Below are 23,034 nucleotides of genomic sequence, written 5' to 3'. Positions count from 1 at the left end.
AGTAAATGGTCATTGGAACAGTGGTCCCAGGTTATGTTCACGGACGAGTCCAGGTATAGTCTGAACAGTGATTCTCACCGGGTGTTCATCTGGTGTGAACAAGGAACCAGATACCAACCCCTTAATCTCCTTGAAAAGGAGTTGTATGGAGGTTGTGGTTTGATGGTGTGGGGTGGGATTATGATTGGTGCACGTACACACCTGCATGTCTTTGAGAGAGGAACTGTAACAGTTGCAGGGTTGCAGTGGTTCCCACCTCCCTCGTGATAGATGATGCGCACGGCCCCACACGAGCTGCCATCGTGGAGGAGTACCTTGAAACAGAAGGTATTAGGTGAATGGAGGGCCTGCCTGTTCTCCAGACCTAAACCCCATCGAACACGTCTGGGATGCTCTCGGTCAAAGTTTCGCTGCACGTCTTCAAACCCCTACGACACTTCAGGAGCTCCGACAGACACTGGTGCAAGAATGGGAGGCTATGCCCCAGCAGCTGCTCGACCACCTGATCCAGAGTATGACAACCCGTTGTGCGGGCTGTGTATGTGTGCAAGGTGATCATATCCCATATTGATGTCGGGGTACATGTGCAGGAAACAGTGGCGTTTTGTAGCACATGTGTTTCGGGACGGTTTTCGCAACGTATCACCAATACCGTGGACTTACAGATCTGTGTTGTATGTGTTCTGTATGTGCCTATGCTATAAGCGCCAGTTTTGTGTAGTGTCACGTTGTATGGCGCCACATTCTGCAATTATACTTAATTTATGAGCATGAGTGTAGTTTGAAAGTTGCGGCAGGTCACGGAACCGCAAGACGGACGCCACACGGCAGCTGACAAGAAGCAGTGGAACCCCGCAGTTACAGCTGAAAGTGTTGGTAAGTATGTGAAGTAATATGCAGATTTCGTTACTGTTCCATATTTCGGTCGCTGGATGATAACTAAATGCGTATCATCGGCGGAGAGTGTATTAGGGAATGACAGAGGCCGCCTTTGATCTTGGTAGTTTATAGTATACACGGAACGAATAGTCTACAAAAATACACACAGCTAAACCTGTTGCTTGATTCTTTCGTCCTAACATTGAATCGTTTCTGCATACCGGATCTGAGACGTTCAGTAAACCACTTCAGCTGTGACATTTTTTGCAGACCCCTCTACATTGTGAGATTGGCTCCTCGTGGCGCTGCTGAAGCACAATGTTAACTAGCGAGCCTCATTCTGGCAGAGTTTGATATAGTGCGGCTTCAACCTGCCGAAAATTTTTAAAGTTCAGTTTTATCGGCAGCGCCTGCTCTGGCAGTAGTTGATAAAGTACAAGTTATTTGGTGTGCCTTACCTGGCTGGAACTGGATGGCAGAGAAGGTCTCAGGATCTCCAGCGGTTGTGCTCCGCGGTGAGCTGCGACTCCAGGCTCAGCTTCGGACCTGTGCGATGAGCTCCTGTTAGTCAGCCATTACGAATAATCATACAATTGTCTTATTATTTAGGGTTTCAAGTGTTTCATCTTCCAATGGAACTCTTAAGCAGATTCATTCCTACATAATTATGTCACACAAATCGGAAGCAGAGGTCAAGAAACCATAGTTGACTGACGAGATATTTGAGTTTAAGGACGGAAGAATAAGGTTGCTTAGGAATCGATTTAATAGTAAACCTATCTTTCTTTCACTGGTGCCATGTCCCACGCTGACGCAGGGTCGGCATTGTTAGGAACGGATTTGGCAAGGTTAGTGGAAAGGGGTGACCGCATGCCCTTCCTGCCACCGCCCGAACCCCTCGGGACGGGATTACTGTACCCCTACTGTCTGCATCGAGTGTAATTAATGGAATAGTGCGAGCGTGTTCAGATGTCTGCGAGTCGTGTAACTGAGGCGGAACGTGGGGACCAGCCCGATATTCACCTAGCAGGATGTGGAAAACCGCCTAAAAACCACATGGTTAATCCGCCGAGCGGATTCGATTCGGGGCCGGCGCGCCTACCCGAGTCCAGGATGCAGCGCGTTAGCGCTCTCGGCTACCCTGGCGGATAATGGATTTAATAGTAAATGTGACACGCCAAATCGTAATGAATGTGCGAGCTATGTAAAGATGTGACTGTGGGAAAAATTGGCACGTAGTTTATCACCTTCGTGCTGTTAGTAGTCACTCAGAGACCTGACCTACAGGACAGGTGAAATTAACGCGCTGGCCACTGGGCCAACTAGCTTCAAAACGTGGACTGAACAGAAACAGAAAACGGCACGCGTTCCGACTTTACTACGGCGGCATCTTGGGTGGATAGGGCAGGGGCGTACTTGTCCCTTGCTGTGGACGCACTCCAACGCGATGAGTGCCGTTACAGTTGCCGATGTGCAGTGAATCAGACAACAGGACATTTTTCAGATACTGCTTGTGTGGTCTGTTTAGTATATGATAGCGATCCTGCCCAGCTGTCAGGATAAAACAGGATGGGTAGCACTCCAGAAGGTATATTTATCACATTTTTAACCGGCGTAATGACGTATATCGACTGAAAAGTAAACTGCTACCGACATGATCCGAAATCGCTGCCTACAAAATTTCCTCTGCGTGGCCCCACTTTTGTAAATGACTCTCCTTGCATCTTAACAGAAGAGTTAAGGAGTTGAAATGTATCTGCACGTGCATATTTTCGTGTTTTTAGAGAACGGCCATTTTTGTACTGTGAGGCAGTGCTCCACGGTACACAATTGTAGTGCAAAAAAGAACAATATTCCGCAATAACGCACAACATTCGGCAATAATGTACAACAATTAATAAATATATTAACGATCAATTAAACAATCGCTTAGTTATTGAATTGAAGACTAATGAACAAACAATGTATTGTGGATGATTTTGCGATGAAAACTACGAATGATTTCTTTTTCAGCATCTTCTTCCTATTCAAAAACCTAAACTCGTAGGCGAACATCTGACTCTGCGAGATGCGTGGGCAGCAGATACTGAAGGTCAAGTCGCGACTGGACAGTCAGAATTGTCTGAGGATGTTTACAGTGTTTCAGCTGACTGCTACTGATGAAAAGTAAATGTGATGAATTTTGTCGAAATTGGGGATGAGGTAGAACAAGGCTCAACAGAAACGCAACCGATTTGACTTTGCTAGAACAGTGACTGGACAGATCAGTTCTATTTTGTAGTGAGCACTATACATGCTCGTATTATCGTCCATTTTAACACTTCGTACTTTTATTTATTTATTTACTCGTCAAGTTCCGTAGGACCAAATTGAGGAGCAGATCTCCAAGGTCATGGAGCGTGTCAGTACATGAAATTACAACATAAATGTAATAACAGATAAAAATAAATGTTCATGAACCTTAACAAAGTAACTCCATAAGTTTAAGTAAACGCTATCAGCAATACAATGAAAGTCAGCTTAATTTTTCAAGGAACTCCTCGACAGAATAGAAGGAGTGACCCATGAGGAAACTCTCCAGTTTCGATTTGAAAGCGCGTGGATTACTGATGAGATTTTTGAATTCGAGTGGCAGCTTGTTGAAAATGGATGCTGCAGTATACTGCACACCCTTTTGCACAAGAGTTAAGGAAGTCCGATCCAAATGCAGGTTTGATTTCTGCCGAGTATTAACCGAATGAAAGCTGCTTATTGTTGGGAATAAACTAATATTGGTAACAAGAAATGACAATAAGGAATATACTTATTGAGAGGCCAATGTCAAAATACCCAGACTCGTGAACAGAGGTCGACAAGAGGTTCGTGAACTAACACCACTTATTGCCCGAACCGTCCATTACTGAGCCAAAAATATACTTTTAGAATGGGAAGAGTTACCCCAAAATGTAATACCATACGACAATAGCGAATGAAAATAAGCAAAGTAGACTAATTTTCGTGTCGAACGATCACTCACTTCTGATACCGCTCGAATAGTAAAAATGGCAGTATTAGGTCTTTGAACAAGATCCTGAATGTGGGCTTTCCACGACAGCTTACTATCTATCTGAACACCTAAACATCTGAACTGTTCATTTTCACTGATCATATGCCCATTCTGTGAAACTGAAGCGTCAGGTTTTGTTGAAACACATGGATCCTCTATTATTAGTGTGGTAATATTAATTTTGCATTATATAACAGTGATAATGACGCAAGTAACTATTAATAGGACTGCGATTTAGAGTGAGAAATGTAAAATGTCGAATTATACGGCAATTCAGATTTCTAATTAGTTATCGGTGACCTTAAAATGTCTTACGCCCAAAGTTTTACTCGAATCCACTAAGATGTGCGGTCAGAGGCATCTTGTCGCGGTTGGCGCGTCTATCCCCGTCGCACGTTCGAGTCCTCCCTAGGGCATGTGTGTGTGTGTGTGTTGTCCTTAGCGTAAGTTGGTTTAAGTTAGATTAAGTAGTATGTAAGTCGTTGGACCGATGACCTCAGCAGTTTGGTCCCATAGAAGCTTACCACAAATTCCCAAATTTTCGAATCCCCCATATTGGATCCTACTTTGAATTTTGTAGTTTCGACATCCGATTTGAAATCAGCAATCCCAAAAAGTTAAAACGACACTATTTTGTAGGATTTTATATCCAGTCTCCTATTATGTATAGGTTTTGAAGCGAGTTGGTCCAGTATGCGCCACTGTAATTTAAATTAACATCTCACTCAGTGTCGACCATGGAAAGTATAGGCTTCTTACCTACTTGCAGGAAGCCCCTGATTAATTTGGTAACTAGAGGAGACGGGTAAGGATAATAACTCGACTTTAACAACAAATTACTGTTTAACAAGGGGAGACATTTTGAGAGAGATGTTACAAATAGAAGCTGAGAGGATGGATCATTGCAAACACATTCATACCACGTAGAACAGCGTCCGTTAATAGAGACCTGAACCAGTGGTAAATAATATCTACACAAAGAAAACACAAACCAAGTATAGAGCAAACTTACGCTAGTAATGGGCCTGGTAGACAGTGCACGAACAATTTGTGTCATGATAGAGACAGCATAGTGTACGCGTGAGGCTGTGAGCGAAGTGACAAAGGGCACGGTATCACTGATGTCTAGGCGCATTACTGGCACGGGGTGAGCGACATCATGGCTTTCTGTTCAAAGTAGGGAGGGGGCAGCCTGCGGCTAGCTGCCAGGTGACAAATGCTGGGAGCAAAGCGCGTCGCGCTGGCGTCGCCCTACGTTGTGCGATATGGATGCAAGCTAGAGAATGAGAGAATGAGGGTGGCGGCAGCTGCGTTCCGGACTTCCGTGGCCTCGGAGATGCTGCACTTTAGTGAGCTTCTGAGCCTAGAAAACAGGACCGTTACCAGTCACAGGGAACAGCAGTCACCAAGGACTACCTGTTGTGACATAGGGAAATGACCAGATCTTTAGCGAGACGACGCCCCTTCTTTCTCACCAAGGACTACCTGTTGTGACATAGGGAAATGACCAGATCTTTAGCGAGACGACGCCCCTTCTTTCTCATCATGCCCCAGTTCCAACCGACGAAAACGGTTGTCCCTGTATCCCTGTGCTCCTACGAGACAGAGAGGCATGTGAAACTTTTGGTACTTCTTAACACTTGCCGCCATTTTGAGCAAGTTATCAACTTTCCTCTGAATGACCACAACTGGAATCTTTTAAGGTGCCTCTTAAGTGACGAAGACATTTTTAATAGTTTTATTAAATTATTGTCTCTTATTGATGCATTCACGAGAGTTAGAAAGTGCTGTAGTCCGTAGCCGGCCATGATTCGAAGAGCATTTCCCATGCTGGCTGGCTAGGTGACGAAGCGATTATATGTGGCGTGTAGTGCAGTGGGGCTCGGCCCTGAACCGTAGCAACAAGTGTCAGCCTGGGAAATGTACATGACGGGAAGTACAGCCATCTTGGAGCCAAAGTAATGGATTTTGTTTATTTATATTCAATAATTTAAGTCATTTATGACAACATGAATACTGGGAGGAGCCTCTGGATGTTTAAAACTATTTATCATAATTTCACACCCGTTCATTAACAAATGCATATCTTAGTAAGTACGAACTTGATCGGAAATCCACGGACTGTGACGAAACTAGTGAGAGATACGGACTGCGTGCCACAGTCGGCAGTCGGCGTTAAGAGCTCTTCCTGTCGTGTTCGATGGTAACCATGCTCTCGGTTACGAGTAGTTTGTGACATGAGTGTTACATTATTGATACAATAGGGATAAAAGTCATATTGCGGCATTGTGAATGTTAATTTCGAGTAAATAGATACCTCAAAGTTGATCTACAGTAATTTTAGATAATTAGCTTCCACCGACAGAGACATCCAATGCGCCAATGAAGAATCTGCACGGGACGGCATATACGACAGCTGCACCGCGCACAGGTAGGAGGAAATCCGACGACACGACCCACCAAGGCGGATCGAGAAGGCCCGAACTAACACTCGGAAATTCCGGGTGGAAATGCTCACCGGTTATACTGTACGTCATATACACCACCCTTTACGGACTCGCGGCTAAGCTGCGTAATAACAGTATCAGTTTAGAAGCGAGGGGATCTTGAAATCTGTTCATTCCGGTCTCCTTTTTATATGGATTTTCATTAAGGTGTTCATCTTCAATTTAAATATTAGGAAGCTCGAAATACAATTAATTACACCAAAACAAATTCACCCATGGGTTTGTCATTGGGAAAGGGTACAAAGTCTGAAACTACGATGAAGTGCTGAAAAGTAAAGCCTAAAAAATTTTTATGTGGCCGAATTTTTTATGTGGAAGCTCTTAGAGCATTTAAATAAAACAAACTCTGTTAACATACTACATCTTTATTCTTCATCTCTACATATTTATTTCTAAACGTAGTCACCCTGGCGACGAACACGTTTCTCCCAGCAACAAACAAGTTTGTCGATACTGTCACTGTAGAATGTTTGACTTTGTTGTCAGAGCCACAACACCACCTCTGCTTGCAGCGCTTCATCACTATCAAAGTGAAGTCCTCGGAGGTGTTCTTTTGGTTTTGGAAACAGATGAAAATCGGATGGGGCCAAGCTGGGATTCTATGGAGGACGGTTGATGACAGTGACAGGTGTCGGATTGTTGCAGATGCCGCAGCGCTCAAGTGTGATCTGGCATTGTTATGCTAAAGGAAAGTGAGATCCACGTGTGGATGAACTCTCTGAATTCGAAACTTGATTACAGCACGCTGTTTCTCACGCACCTACGCAGTTAAGTTGTCGTCATGCTACACGCTACACTTCGTATCCCTCTTGCGAAAGAGGGCTGCAAATAAGCAGGCATGACGAATTAAGATGTAAAATGTTAATAACAAATGTGTTGTTTTGATTTAAAGAGCTTTAAACGATATCACATAAAAAATTGGGAGGCATTACTTTCATCACTCCCTCGTGGATGGAAGGATAATGAACTGCCTCTTTCTTTGTCAGAACCCTTGCACGGGCGCACAAGTACGCATCCCGACGTGTGGCCGTCTTGGGGACTGTCATTGCGTTACAATAGTATAATAAGGTTAAACGAAACTCCCGATAAATAAAATATAATGATGTTAATCTACAAGATGTAGATACGAAACCTTTACTAAATACAGAAAAAACAGCATAAAGATAACAAGGATGTATTTAATGCATGTGCATTAAAGGGAGCCGCTATGGAGTGTGACAGATGAGGAGAAGGAAGCTCATGCGGAAGAAATAGGTTATCGTTAATGCGGTCTGTTCGACATACACAAATCATAAGGAGTCAATGATATACCGTCGGAATTACTGAGGGAAGTGTAAGAACTAGAAGATTTTTTTCAGTTGACGTAAAAAATTTATAAAACGAGTGAATTCCCATTCGACTATCAGAAAAAATAATATCATTTCATTAGAAAAGAAAGCGTGTGCGGATATATGTGAAAACAGCCGGCCGGTTATTCTGATAAGGCACATGTATAAACTGCTGGCCACAATTGTATAAAAGAATTTTTTTTAAATGTAGGCGTCTTAGAGGAAGATTACTTGGGTTCAGGAAGGGAAAAAGGACCAGAGACGCAATTCTGCGTTAGCATCAGTAATGGAGGGCAGACTGAAAAAAATTAATCACATGTTCTTAGTGTTCGTGTGTGTGTGTACTAAGAGAGAGCTGTTATAAAGTTCTGTGCTCCTGTGACAGAAATATGTGTATGTTGTGGCAAACGCAGAAGTGCAATGATTTAATATGGGAGTAACTCTATATGACAGTGATTTGATAGCGTATACTGTTGTAGGCACTTGTTATGATTCAGCCCACAACTGCTATTCATGGGAAAGAATGTCGAAAAGAGGTCTTCTTGGAAACTTCCCATTAACTGATCGAACACACTACTGGGGAACTACCAGTTCATAGTGTTCAAAGGGCATAATATTTTGACGATCACACAAGTCGGCATCGACATGTCTGCTAACGTACTGACTTCCTCGGGGGCAGTCATTCTCCTTTTTCAGACTCAGCTCCTATGGTCCTGCTTTCGAAACATCAGCGCTTGGCGCTCCCTCTCTTTCATGGGCGTTGCTGTTTATATTCTCTCGATGTGTTGTTGCCTTTACTGTTTCGGGTTTTTACCTGCTTATCAGGAGAAAGAAAACTGGCGTTCTACGGATCGGAGCGTGGAATTTCAGATCCCTTAATCGGGCAGGTAGGATAGAAAATTTAAAAAGGGAAATGGATAGGTGAAAGTTAGATATAGTGGGAATTAGTGAAGTTCGGAGGCAGGAGGAACAAGACTTCTGGTCAGGTGAATACAGGGTTATAAACACAAAATCAAATAGGGGTAATGCAGGAGTAGGTTTAATAATGAATAGGAAAATTGGAATGCGGGTAAGCTACTACAAACAGTCATCAGTTCCCAAGCAGCCTCCAAACCATGTCAGCATCCAGCGGTTGTTGTTGTTGTGGCCTTCAGTCCTCAGACTGGTTTGATGCAGCTCTCCATGCTACTCTATCTTGTGCAAGCTTCTTCATCTCCCAGTACCTACTGCAACCTACATCCTTCTGAAACTGCTTAGTGTAGTCATCTCTTGGTCTCCCTCTACGATTTTTAACCTCCATGCTGCCCTCCAATACTAAATTAGTGATCCCTTGATGCCTCAGAACATGTCCTACTAACCGATCCCTTCTTCTAGTCAAGTTGTGCCACAAACTCCTCTTCTCCCCAATTCTGTTCAATACCTCCTCATTAGTTACGTGATCTATCCACCTTATCTTCAGCATTCTTCTGTAGCACCACATTTCGAAAGCTTCTATTCTCTTCTTGTCCAAACTATTTATCGTCCATGTTTCACTTCCGTACACGGCTACACTCCATACAAATACTTTCAGAAATGACTTCCTGACACTTGAATCTATACTCGATGTCAACAAATTTCTCTTATTCAGAAACGCTTTCCTTGCCATTGCCAATCTACATTTTATATCCTCTCTACTTCGACCATCATCAGTTTTTTACTCCCCAAATAGCAAAACTCCTTTACTACGTTAAGTGTCTCATTTCCTAATCTAATTCCCTCAGCATCACCCGACTTAATTCGACTACATTCCATTATCCTCGTTTTGCTTTTGTTGATGTTCATCTAATATCCTCCTTTCAAGACACTGTCCATTCCGTTCAACTGCTCTTCCAAGTCCTTTGATGTCTCTGACAAAATTACGATGTCATCGGCGAACCTCAAGAGTTTGATTTCTTCTCCATGGATTTTAATACCTACTCCGAATTTTTCTTGTGTTTCCTTCACTGTTTGCTCAATATACAGATTGAAAAACATCGGTGAGAGACTACAACCCTGTCTCACTCCCTTCCCAACCACTGCTTCCCTTTTATGTCCCTCGACTCTTATAACTGCCATCTGGTTTCTGTACAAATTCTAAATAGGCTTTCGCTCCCTGTATTTTACCCCTGCCACCTTCAGATTTGAAAGAGAGTATTCCAGTCAACATTGTCAAAAGCTTTCTCTAAGTCTAAAAATGCTAGAAACGTAGGTTTCCCTATTCTTAATCTTTCTTCTAAGATAAGTCGTAAGGTTAGTATTGCCTCACGTGTTCCAACATTTCTACGGAATCCAAACTGATCTTCCCCAAGGTCCGCTTCTACCAGTTTTTCCATTCGTCTGTAAATAATTCGCGTTAATATTTTGCAGCTGTGACTTATTAAACTGATAGTTCGGTAATTTTCACATCTGTCAACACCTGCTTTCTTGGGGATTGGAATTATTATCTGAAGTAGGGTCTGAGGGTGTTTCGCCTGTCTCATACATATTACTCACCAGATGGTAGAGTTTTGCCATGACTGGCTCTCCCAAGGCCGTCAGTAGTTCTAATGAAATGTTGTCTACTCCCGGGGCCTTGTTTTGACTCAGGTCTTGCAGTGCCCGGTCAAACTCTTCACGCAGTATCTCATCTCCCATTTTGTCTTCATCTGTATCCTCTTCCATTTCCATAATATTGTCCTCAAGTACATCGCCCTTGTACAAACCTTCTATATACTCCTTCCACCTTTCTGCTTTCCCTTCTTTGCTTAGAACTGGGTTGCCATCTGAGCTCTTGATATTCATACAAGTGGTTCTCTTCTCTCCAAAGGTCTCTTTAATTTTCCTGTAGGCAGTATCTATCTTACCCCTAGTGAGATAAGCCTCTACATCTTTACATTTGTCCTCTAGCCATCCCTGCTTAGCCATTTTTCACTTCCTGTCGATCTCATTTTTGAGACGTTTATATTCATTTTTGCCTGCTTCGTTTACTGCGTTTTTATATTTTCTCCTTTCATGAATTACATTCAATATTTCTTCTGTTACCCAAGGATTTCTATTAGCCCTCGTCTTTTTACCTACTTGATCGTCTGCTGCCTTCACTACGTCATCCCTCAAAGCTACCCATTTTTCTTGTACTGTATTTCTTTCCCCCATTCCTGTCAATTGTTCCCTTATGCTCTCCCTGAAACACTCTACAACCTCTGGTTCTTTCAGTCTATCCAGGTCCCATATACTTAATTTAGCACCTTTTTGTAGTTTCTTCAGTTTTAATCTACAGTTCATAACCAATAGATTGTGGTCAGAGTCCACATATGCCCCTGGAAATGTCTTACAATTTAAAAGTTGATTCCTAAATCTCTGTCTTACCATTATGTAATCTATCTGATACCTTTTAGTATCTCCAGGATTCTTCCATGTATACAACATTCTTTTATGATTCTTGAACCAAGTATTAGCTATGAGTAAGTTATGCTCTGTGCAAAAGTTTACCAGACGGATTCCTCTTTCATTTGTTCCCCCCAATCCATATTCACCTACTATGTTTCCTTCTCTCCCTTTTCCTACTGACGAATTCCAGTCACCCATGACTATTAAATTTTCGTTCCCTTCACTACCTGAATAATTTCTTTTATCTCATCATACATTTCATCAATTTCTTCAACATCTGCAGAGCTAGTTGGCATATTAACTTGTACTACTGTAGTAGGTGTGGGCTTCGTATCTATCTTGGCCACAATAATGCTTTCACTATGCTGTTTGTAGTAGCTTACCCGCATTCCAATTTTCCTATTCATTATTAAACCTACTCCTGCATACCCCTATTTGATTTTGTGTTTATAACCCTGTATTCACCTGGCCAGAAGTCTTGTTCCTCCTGCCACCGAACTTCACTAATTCCCACTATATCTAACTTTAACCTATCCATTTCCCTTTTTAAATTTTCTATCCTACCTGCCCGATTAAGGGATCTGAAATTCCACGCTCCGATCCGTAGAACGCCAGTTTTCTTTCTCCTGATAAGCAGGTAAAAACCCGAAACAGTAAAGGCAACAACACATCGAGATAATATAAACAGCAACACCCATGAAAGAGAGGGAGCGCCAAGCGCTGATGTTTCGAAAGCAGGACCATAGGAGCTGAGTCTGAAAAAGGAGAATGACTGCCCCCGAGGAAGTCAGTACGTTAGCAGACATGTCGATGCCGACTTCTGTCATCGTCAAAATATTATGCCCTTTGAACACTATGAACTGGTAGTTCCCCAGTAGTGTGTTCGATCAGTTAATGGGAAGTTTCCAAGAAGATCTCTTCTCGACATTCTTTCCCATGAATAGCAGTTGTGGGCTAACGCACGGCTTTCATGACTGGGAAGGAGCGCCTGGTCTCCGGCACGAATCCGCCCGGCGGACTTGTGTTCCATGAGCCGGCCAGTCTGTGGATGGTTTTTATGCTGTTTTCCATCTGTCACGGCGAATGCGGGCTGGTTCCCCTTATTACGTCTCAGCTACACTATGTCGGCGATTGCTGCGCTAACAAGTTCTCCACGTACACGTACACCACCATTATTCTACCACGCAAACATAGGGGTTACACTCGTCTGGTGAGAGACGTTCCCTGGAGGGGGGGGGGGGGGGGGGTCCACTGGGGCCGAAACGGACAATAGGGTTGTGGACCACTGCGGCTGTGGCGGGGACGGAGCCTCTCCGTCGTTTCTAGGCCCCCGGTTAACATACAATACAATACATACAATGTTAGTACGATCTGTGTTACGTGGACGTTGTAGTAACATAAGGTTTGAATCTTCTTGCTCTCTGCATAACCAAAGAGGTATGGTACTTAAACTGAGCCAATAGAAGGTGTTTTTGTAGAACTTCAGATGATTAAATTTCAGTCGTTTTATAACTGTCGTGAAGTTCCTCGATATTGTTGCCCTATTATACTACGGTACACTTGAAATAGTGGGATGAATTAGCGCGTACACACAAGGCCAGAACACTGAGATATACGGGACCTGCAAGGAACTTTTAACTAATGGGCTTGTCCGCAACACTTCGTGAACGCTCAGCTCCATGGGAAATCAACATTTAATTGGAAATGTGCCCAATAAAGGTCTTAATTTTGTCGTGTGCTATCAAGAACTTCCAAGTATTTAAACACACACTCAAGAAACACCAAATGCACTCATGCTCATAAATTAAGGATAATGCTGATGCATGGTAGTTGGCGGCTTGCGGGTTTAAATCACCTCGATGTATGACCGTGCGGTGCATTTGACCTGCGGTCGTCGCACGGTGGCGCTGGCAGCAGTCCACATACGCAGAGGTGTGTTGGTGCGTGTCAGAGTACGGTGCAGCGAGTAAGTCTGCAGACGTTTTCAGACGTGCTAACGGTGACTGTGTGTTGAAAATGGCTCAAAGAACACATATTGATGACGTTATGTGGGGTAGAACACTAGGGCGACTGGAGGCTGGTCAAACACAGCAGATCGTAGCACGGGCCCTCGATGTGTCACAAACTGTGATCTCAAGATTATGGCAACTATTCCAGTAGACAGGAAACGTGTCCAGGCGCTACAGTATGGGACGTCCACAGTGTGGAACCCCACAAGAAGACCGATATCTCACCATCAGTGCCCGCAGACGGCCACGGAGTACTGCAGGTAGCCCTGCTCTGGACCTTACCGCAGCCACTGGAACAGTTGTGTCCACGGTTTATTCGCTGGGAGACCTGCAAGGTGCATTCGACCGACCCCTGGTCACGGGAGAACCTGTAAAGCCTGGTGTCAAGAATGCAGTACATGGTCATTGGAACAGTGGTCCCAGAATAAGTTCATGGACGAGTCCAGGTATAGTCTGAACAGTGATTCCCGCCGGTTTTCATCTGGCGTGAACCAGGAACCAGATACCAACCCCTTAATTTCCTTGAAGGGGGCCTGTATGGAGGTCGTGGTTTGATGGTGTGGGGTGGGATTTGATTGGTGCAAGTACACCCCTGCTTGTCTTTGACAGAGGAACTGTAATATGTCAGGTGTATCGGGACTTCATTTTGCACCAGTATGTCGACCTTTTCAGGGGTGCAGTGGGTACCATCTTCCTCCTGATGGATGATAACGCACGGCCCCAACGAGCTGCTATCGTGGAGGAGTACCTTCAAACAGAAGACATCAGGCGAATGGAGTGGCCTGCCTGTTCTCCAGACCTAAAGCCCATCGAGCACGTCTGGGATGCTCTCGGCCGACGTATCGCTGCACGTCTTCAAACCCCTACAACACTTTAGGAGCTCCGACAGGCACTGGTGGAAGAACGGGAGGCTATATTTTAACATCTACTCTACCACCCTATCCAGAGTATGCAAAGCCGTTGTGCGGCCTGTGTACGTGTGCATCATGATCATATCCCATATTGATGTCGGGGTACATGCTCAGGAAACAGTGACGTTTTGTAGCACATGTGTTTCGGGACGGTTTTCTCAACTTATCACCAATACCGTGGACTTACAGATCTGTGTTGTGTTTGTTCCCTATGGTGTGTATGCTGTTTGCGCCAGTCTTGTGTAGTCCCACGTTGTATGGCACCACATTCTGCAGTTATCCTTAATTTATGAGCATGAGGTAAAATATTTTGTACATAACGACTGAAAACGCGTACAGTCCTGGTGTAATATCCTACAATATTTACTATTTTCTTTTACAGACCGGTTATTGGTTGTTAAGCCGTCATCACTACAAGCATAAATGTGTGGGGCCGTGAAATTTATGTTAGATCAAAGATTACAGAGTATCTCACTTCGTTTCCAAAGATAACAATTGTTATGTTTGATCAAACAGCTTGCAGTGGGAAACATTTGTCTCACACTTTCGAAGATGAAGAAGTGCTTATGGACCTTAACGTATACATTTTAGAGACTATGTTTCCTAGACTTTTTTGCTTCGAGAGATCGTTCCTGCAATATCGCTGATTAATGAACATTCCTCTAGGAACACCCTGTGTATGCGGATTTAGTCTCTGAGGTATTCGGACCGAATTCTGGCCGTGTAAGAAATTTCACTGCCAGCATGAGGTCGGCGAGGGGAGGAGAGCTCGTGGCGGAAAGTACCTGATAATCTGAATTCCATTTAACGTTCTGGATTAAATTTCAAACATCTGTGGAATGTCTCTTAGAGTGAGGGCATGTGAACTGTTGATGGTGATCCCTCCGTCGGATGAGGGCGATAATTTCGGTGCCTCCCTGGGTGCAGTTCGAGAGGAATATTCCATGTGCCGGGTTCGCGATTCACCCTGTTCCTTTTCTCATACCCATACAAGACAAGCATCACACCGCACTATATACACATAAATCACAAGCATCTAAACTCATTTCTACACTTTGTGATGCAGTGTCAAGGGCAACCGCAGCCGTGGTCTCGGAGCTGATAGTCCATGCTGCTGCAAACGTCGTCGAACTGTTCGTGCAGATGGTTGTTGTCTTGCAAACGTCCCCATCTGTTGACTCAGGGATCGAGACGTGGCTGCACGATCCGTTACACCCATGTGGATAAGATGCCTGTCATTTCGACTGCTAGTGATACGTGGCCGTTGGGATCCAGCACGGCGCTCCGTATTACACTCCTGAACCCAACGGTTCCATATTCTGCTAACAGTCATTGGATCTCGACCAAAGCGAGCAGCAATGTCGCGATACGATAAACCTCAAACGCGATAGGCTACAATCCGACCTTTATCAAAGTCGGAAACGTGATGGTACGCATTTCTCCTCCTCGCACGAGGCATCACAACAACGTATCTCCAGGCAACGCCGGTCAACTGCTGTTTGTCTATGAGAAATCGGTTGGAAACTTTTCTCATGTCAGCACGTTGTTGGTGTCGCCACCGGCGCCAACCTCGTGTGAATGCTCTGAAAAGCTAATTATTTGCATATCACAGCATCTTCTTCCTGGCGGTTAAATTTCGCGTCTGTAGCACGTCATTTTCGTGGGGTAGCAATTTCAATGGCCAGTAGTGTAGCTTGTGGCAATAACGTAACTTCTCTGATCGCAAGCCACCTTACTTGGCGTATGAAGCGCTTATGTGGTCTAATAGGGAGACGTTACCGACATAATGCACACAGGCGTCCATGGTTAGTCCTAAGCCGATAGTGATCTGGCTTCTCGTGTTTTGCTGGGTTGTATCGCAACAGTGGAAGTTCGAAAGAACGAGTGATTGCACTAGTTTACATTTCGCATCCTGTAACAATAAGGTCCAAAACTTTTTACGGGCACAGAGGCAAGCAAATGTCTTCCCGCATATAACGACAGTATTTTCTGCCCAGATAAGATGCTCGTCGAAAGTTACACCCAAGTTTTTTTCCGAGCAGCACAATCGAGATTAGGTTTAATTCTGGGGAGTCTGGTGGCCAGGGGAAATGGGTAAACTCATCCTGATGTTTTTTGAACCACGCACGAACACGCCAACCGTCTGACATGTTTCATTGTCCTCCTGGTAGATTCCATCGTGTCGAGGAAAAACAAACTGCATATAGAGGGGTCGACATGGTCTCCAAGAATAGATGAATACTTGTGTTGACCTACTCCTCCTTCCAGAATGACGAGACCAAACAGGGAATGCCGCGGAAATCTTCCCGTACCATATCGCACCCTCCTACTGCCTTGACCCTTCCGATGGTTGTTGCAGAGTGTTTGCTCCCTATCCAGTGGAGCACAAAACATGATCTATCTGAAACGGCCACCTATCGCCAGTTAGTGGACGTCTAGTTGCGATACTTGCGTGCAAATCCAGGCTTCCTCGTCGATGGACAGTAGTCAGCGTGAGTGGTGTATGGACAAGAAACCTGCAGCGAAGGCCCATACGCACTAGCGTTCACTGATTGGTCATTCGGGACACTCTGCTGGCAGGCCCTTGCTTCACCTGGGGTGGGCGCTCAGTTGCACATTTGCACGTCTATTCGCCCGTCCACATCTCCACAGCCACAGTTCAGCCCTGTCATATACGGCCAATTGCGCACCACAGCCACCTCGGCGCCGGCTTTTGGCAGCCTCATTTTGCTATGCAAGGTATGCGAACTGTTTAGAAACTTAACCTTTCGGAAATGCTTCCACTCCTTGTCATGAAGCCTGTGACCGTACCCTTCTGGACGTCAGATAAATCACTCTGTTTCCGCGTCGCGGATATGGGACATGCTGACGTAACAGTGCGTCGTAGTCATTCGCCAATAATGCTTTCAGCCTGCCGCGCGAGGTAGCCGTGCGATCGGGCGCATTGTCACGGTTCGCGCGGCTCCCTTTGTCGGGGGTTCGAGTCCTCCCTCGAACGTGTGTGTGTGTGTGTGTGTGTGTGTGTGTGTGTGGTGTAAGCTTAGGGACCTCTGACGTCAACAGTTTGGTCCCATAGGACTTCACACACTCTAACATTCTGGGTGGTGTCTGTTTGTTCTATATCGTGTCTCCTTACCACTTTCGGGCAATGACGCTCTGAGCGTGTTTTTTAGGGAATTGACTAGTTTGAACCTGGGACCTGTTGCTGGTAAGGAGACACCAGACCACACATGACATGTAGAATTCAGAAGAGTTCAGTGAGACTAGCGATGATATAACCAAATACTTAATGATCTCAGCGTCAGCTCCACTGTACTCCCTGTAAAACAATCTTAATACTAACTAAATTTAGTGGAAAGGGTTCAAGGCTTTCCTATTTTTAGTTAGCTGGTAAAATAACGTCGAAAAAGCAGTTAAGTTTACCACTGGAAATTTTATTCTACTCACAAAACTTTGTTTATAAATTGCACTATTGATAAAAGGAAGTGTTTTAATACAGGATGGTAAAAACCAACTGCGTTCAACGAAAATGTGAACGAATATTCAATGAGTGGGTTTCTAAGTTCTACAATGGATCGAAGGATGACCTATGCCATATCACATCTATAATCTAGGTTTAAATTAAGTTTCACAAAAGAGAAAACTATCAAAATGGTCTACAGTGACCCTCAATTATCTTTAATTACTTATCTAACTTGACGTAAATTACAGTGGCTGATGTGGCTTCTCAATAACTATATAACAGAAAAATCATCGCGTTCCAGATTTTTACTTCAAGTGGCAAATGTGAACATCATGAGCTTTAATTGACGATCGACACTAGTGTTACGCAAAAAGGGGGTGTAACCGATGAGACTTCTGCAGTTCTGAGTGAAGCTTTATGCGCTGTTATGCGGCATCGCGTGCGTTCATTACCTTGTCGGTGTTCGTCAGGGGGCGGCGGACAGCACAGCTCCGCTCACCTCGCCGTATCCGAAGTAACTCTCTCCTAACTTCTCCTTACTATAACTTACCGAAGTTGGTTAAAAAAAACTATCTGGCTGTGTTTGATCTGACCAATCAGGGTCTCAATGTTAACCTTAAGCTCCGCCTACAAAAATTCTGTCTATCCAATGAGAAACGTTATACTTTTCGTGGTGGGGCAATGTTTTTAAAGATTGCAACGTAACAGAGACGCGAAAAAGTCTCACGCTAAAACTTGCAGCTGGTGTGGGACCCTTTTTGTGTTATCGTAAGATCTATACTGTTCTTCTGGAGGGTGGTCCTTGACGTAACAGAGACGCGAAAAAATCTCACGCTAAGACTTGCGGGTGGTGTGGCCCTTTTTGTGTTATCGTAAGTACTATGCTGTTTTTCTGGAGGGCTCTAGCTTTTAACATGGGCGGGGGGTGGTCCTTGACGTAACAGAGACGCGTAAAAGTCTCACGCCAAAACTTGCGGGTGGTGTGGTCTTAGCGGTTAGCTGGCGACGTGGGTGTCCGTCCATCGCTTATTGTGGGGCCTTCCAGCTTAACACAGTTCTGCTCTCGGCTTCTGTTCTCGTTTCTCCCCTCAGAACTGCGTCTGTCTCACGGTGGGAAGGTATGACATGCATTTAGACATTCTTGTGTTAGTCTGTGGTATTCCATTTGCTCACTCGTTACTCGTATTACTTTGGTTAATTTAATGTCACGATTTATTCGGAGCTATGTGACATAGTACTGGATTTGCTTATCATGTCAGGGTTTTCATGGAAGGTGTTGGATTTGCCTGACACCTTACAAAGCTCTTAAAGCATCTAAATAGAACATTTCTCCCAAAGACAGACCAGTTTGTTGATACGGTAACTGTAAATTTGCTTGGTTTTGTTTTAGGAGCCACAACAATGCTTCTATTTGCACCGCATCACTATAGAAGTGAAGCCCTCGGAATTGATCTTTAAGTTTTGGGAACATAAGAAAATTGGATGGGGCGATGTCGGGACTATATGGTGGATGATCTATGAACCCAAGACGTCGGACTGTTGCAGATGTAGCAACTCTCGTGTGAGGTCTGGTACTGCCAAACAGAATGAGAGGATGTTCCATGTGCGGACGAACTTTCCGCATTCGCAACTCGATTACGACCACGCTGTTTCTCATGCACAGACTTAGATAAGTTACGACCATGTTACATGCTACAGTTCGGAGCCCTCTAGAGGCAGCGGGCTACAAATAAATATGCATGGAGGATAAAGATGTAGAATGTTAACAACGTTTGTTTCATTTCAAAAGCTTTGAGAGTTTTCACATAAAAAAATCAGAGACATTACTTTCTCGCATGCCCTAGTAGGTGGAAGGATTATGAATTGCTCTTTCTTTATTAGAGCGCTTGCACGAGCGCACACGTACGCATCTCTACGTGTGACCACCCTGGGGACTGTAGTTTGTTACAATGGTGGCGAGGCTGGCTCGCCCTTGGATCACCTGGGGTGGCCGCTCAGTTACACATTTGCACGTCTATTCGCCCGTCCACATCTCCACAGCCACCGTTCAGCGCTGTCATGTACGACCAATTGTGCACCTCAGGCACTTCGGCGCCAGCTTTTGTCAGCCTCATTTTCCTTTTCACGGTATACTGTACCCACGAAAACACACGAACTGTTTAGAAACTTAACCTTTCGGCAATGCTTCCACCCCTGGGCACGAAGCCTGTGACCGTACCCTTCTGGATGTCAGATAAATCGCTCTGTTTTCGCATTACGTCAACGACTGCACTGTTTCCCCCATCCACGAGAGACGCTTTACGTACCCTCGACTGCTAGTGCTGCCACTTACGGTCTGACAGTGGTTATTGCTAGCTGACCTCGAACATAGGCAGTTGTCACATTAATGCGACTGCACAGTGTAAAATAATTTGTGAATTTTTCGCATTTAGTTTACATCGTACATCGTACCATTATAGATGGATCATCGTTCATGTGGACGATCATAATATTGGTATCTTAAGTCAAGCTGGAGATCGTCGGCATGAAAAATGGTAAGTTACTTGCAGGATAAAAACGAAGAAATACCCATGACAGACAAGAAAAACAACAGTGGGCGCTTCACTGGCCCCTGTGGCACTACTGTGGCAACAAGGATGTCTTTTCATTCCCAAAGGCAACACGTTACTGTCTGTTTTTCAAGTAGCTTTCAAACCATTTGAGCGCTCTATCTGAAAATCTAAGCTGTCGCGTTCTTATGAGCAGGGTTTCAAAGGTGACGGCATCAACACGAAGTACCGTGCGACACACTCTGTAACTTGGCTTGTGAAGTATATACTACTAGCCATTAAAATTGCTACACCACGAAGATGACGTGCTACAGACGCGAAATTTAGCCGACAGGAAGAAGATGCTGTGATATGCAAATGATTAGCTTTTCAGGGCATTCACACAAGATTGGCGCCGGTGGCGACACCAACAACGTGCTGACATGAGGAAAGTTCCCAGCCGATTTTCATACACAAACAGCAGTTGACCGGCGTTGTCTGGTGAAATGTTGTTGTTCTAGGAGCGCAGTCCGGAACCGTGCGACTGCTACGGTCGCAGGTTCGAAGCCTTCCTCGGGAATGGATGTGTGTGATGTCCTTAGGTTAGTTAGGTTTAAGTAGTTCTAAGTTCTAGGGGACTAATGACCACAGTAGTTGAGTCCCATAGTGCTCAGAGCCTTTGAACAATTTGAAACGTTGTTGTGATGCCTCGTGTAAGGACAAGAAATGAGTACCATCACGTTTCCGAATTTGATAAAGATCGGATTGTAGCGTATCGCGATTGCGGTTTATCGTATCGTGACATTGCTGCTCGCGTTGGTCGAGATCGAATGACTGTTAGCAGAATATGGAATCGGTGGTTTCAGGAAGGTTATACGGAACGCCGTGCCGGATCCCAACGGCCACATATCACTAGCAGTCGAGATGACAGGCACCGTATCCGCAAGGCTGTAACGGATCGTGCAGCCACGTCTCGATCCCTGCGTCAACAGATGGGGTCTTTTGCAGGACAACAACCAACTGCACGAACAGTTCGACGACGTTTGCAGCAGCATGCACTATCAGCTCGGAGACCATGGCTGCGGTTACGCTTGACACTGCATCACAGACAGGAGCGCCTGCGATGGTGTACTCAACGACCAACCTGGGCGCGCGAATGGCAAAACGTCATTTTTTCGGATGAATCCAGGTTCTGTTTACAGCAACATGATGGTCACATCCGTGTTTGGCTACATCGCAGTGAACGCACATTGGAAGTGTGTATTCGTCATCAAAGTGGACGTTACATTTCAGATGTGTTACGACGCGTTGCTCTACCCTTCTTTCGATCCCTGCGAAACCCTGCATTTCAGCAGGATAATGGACGACCGCATGTTGCAGTTCGTGTAGGGCCTTTCTGGATACAGAAAATGTTCGACTGCTGCCCTGGCCAGCACATTCTCCAGATTTCTCACCAATTGAAAAAGTCTGGTCAATGGTGGCCGAGCAACTGGCTCGTCACAATACACCAGTCACTACTCTTGATGAACTGTGGTATCGTGATGAAGCTGCATGGGCAGCTGTACCTGTACACGCCATCCAAGCTCTGTTTGACTTAATGTCCAGGCGTAACAACGCCGTTATAACGGCCAGAGGTGGTTGTTCTGGGTACTGATTTCTCAGGATCCATGCTCCCAAACTGCGTGAAAATGTAATCACACATCAGTTCTAGTATAATATATTTGTTCAATGAATACCCGTTTATCATGTGCATTTCTTCTTGGTGTAGCAATTTTAATGGCCAGTAGTGTAGATCCTGACGTGGGCGATTTGTGAGTCGAGCCTCGATAGCTCCATCGGTATGAGATTGTCCCGAGACTTCTAGTCGCAGCCCGGAACACAGCTCTGGTCCACCATCAAGTTTCAAAGGCCGCTACAGGGTGAATGATTCACCCTGAATATACCTGCCAAGCCCAGCAGGACCCGCTGCAGTTACACGCGACATGCAGCCGCGGATTACGCCACGGCGCGTCACATGAGCGGCCGGCCTGTCACACAGAAGCGGAAAATCACGGCGGTCCAGGCGGCGGGCGGCGGCGGCGGCAAGGCCAGCTGACTTCACAGCGCGGGCCGCTGATCGGCTGACTTCACCCGATAAAAACCAGCCGCGCAGGGGCGTCGTTGGTTTCTGGGAACCCAACGAGGCGTGGTTGAGGGAGGTGGGAGCAGCGCCGGTTGCCTCTGCATCCTGTCCCAGCCGCTCACATACTAACAACACGACAGGTTAGGTGCGTAGCGCGTAGTTTCGTAGAACGGCCGAAACGCCGCTTCTTGCTTTCATCCCGGTGGGGATAAAAAAAAAAAAAGAAACTAATTGCCAGCGTGCACAACGTGGTTTCTTCCCATGCGATGCCACTTTATATTTCAAATTTGAGCGTCAGCGTAATCTTTTTAGTCATCGTTCAGTTTTCCTATCATGCGTACTTGGGTCCGGTTCGAGAACATTTTTCCACACAGGCAACGTGTCATTTGCGCCTCTTCTCCCTACCTTCCCTCGCATATAATAGTCGCCGTTCCTTGGGGGTTTTGTAAAGAGGTTTAAAAATAAAGGCAAATCTAGTGAGAGTTGTTTTTGCTAGTACACACTTTGCACAAAATTTCCACCAGCGGAGCCACTGGCCTCCCTCTCAGCTTCGCGCCCCATCGGAGCACACTTCTTCTCTTCAACAAGTTGTTCCTCAGTTTTCTTGTCTCGAAAGATCCAGTAGCTGCCTCTCACAATGAAGTTTTAGCTCCTTATACCTATCGTGGATGCGAGTACGTAGTGTAGTAATTGTTCGTGCCTTAGCTACAGTATCAGGAGCTTCTGTTTTATTCTGGGTAGTTTCAGGTTCATGGTTCAGTTTCTGAATGATTGGTTTCACCACGAATGTCTCGTCCGTTGCTTGTTATGTTGCCTATTTTGCGACACTGCGCCATCAGTTGTGATAAAAAATGGAA

General features: G+C 45.1%; 1 protein-coding gene across 2 annotated transcripts in view; it reads right to left on the bottom strand.

Moving 5' to 3' along the window:
• LOC126266957 (uncharacterized) overlaps positions 1 to 23,034 on the bottom strand; it is a 1,160,365-nt gene that overhangs the window by 602,278 nt on the left and 535,053 nt on the right. For both annotated transcript variants that reach the window (XM_049971677.1, XM_049971676.1), the window contains exon 3: positions 1,338 to 1,425. The gene's annotated coding sequence lies outside the window, so the exon portion shown is untranslated. The remainder of the gene's footprint in view (positions 1 to 1,337; positions 1,426 to 23,034) is intronic.

This window comes from Schistocerca gregaria, chromosome 4, assembly GCF_023897955.1.
Source record: "Schistocerca gregaria isolate iqSchGreg1 chromosome 4, iqSchGreg1.2, whole genome shotgun sequence".
NCBI lineage: Eukaryota > Metazoa > Arthropoda > Insecta > Orthoptera > Acrididae > Schistocerca > Schistocerca gregaria.
Note: the sequence above shows the minus strand (reverse complement) of the source record. Positions and strands in the feature narration are given on the sequence as shown.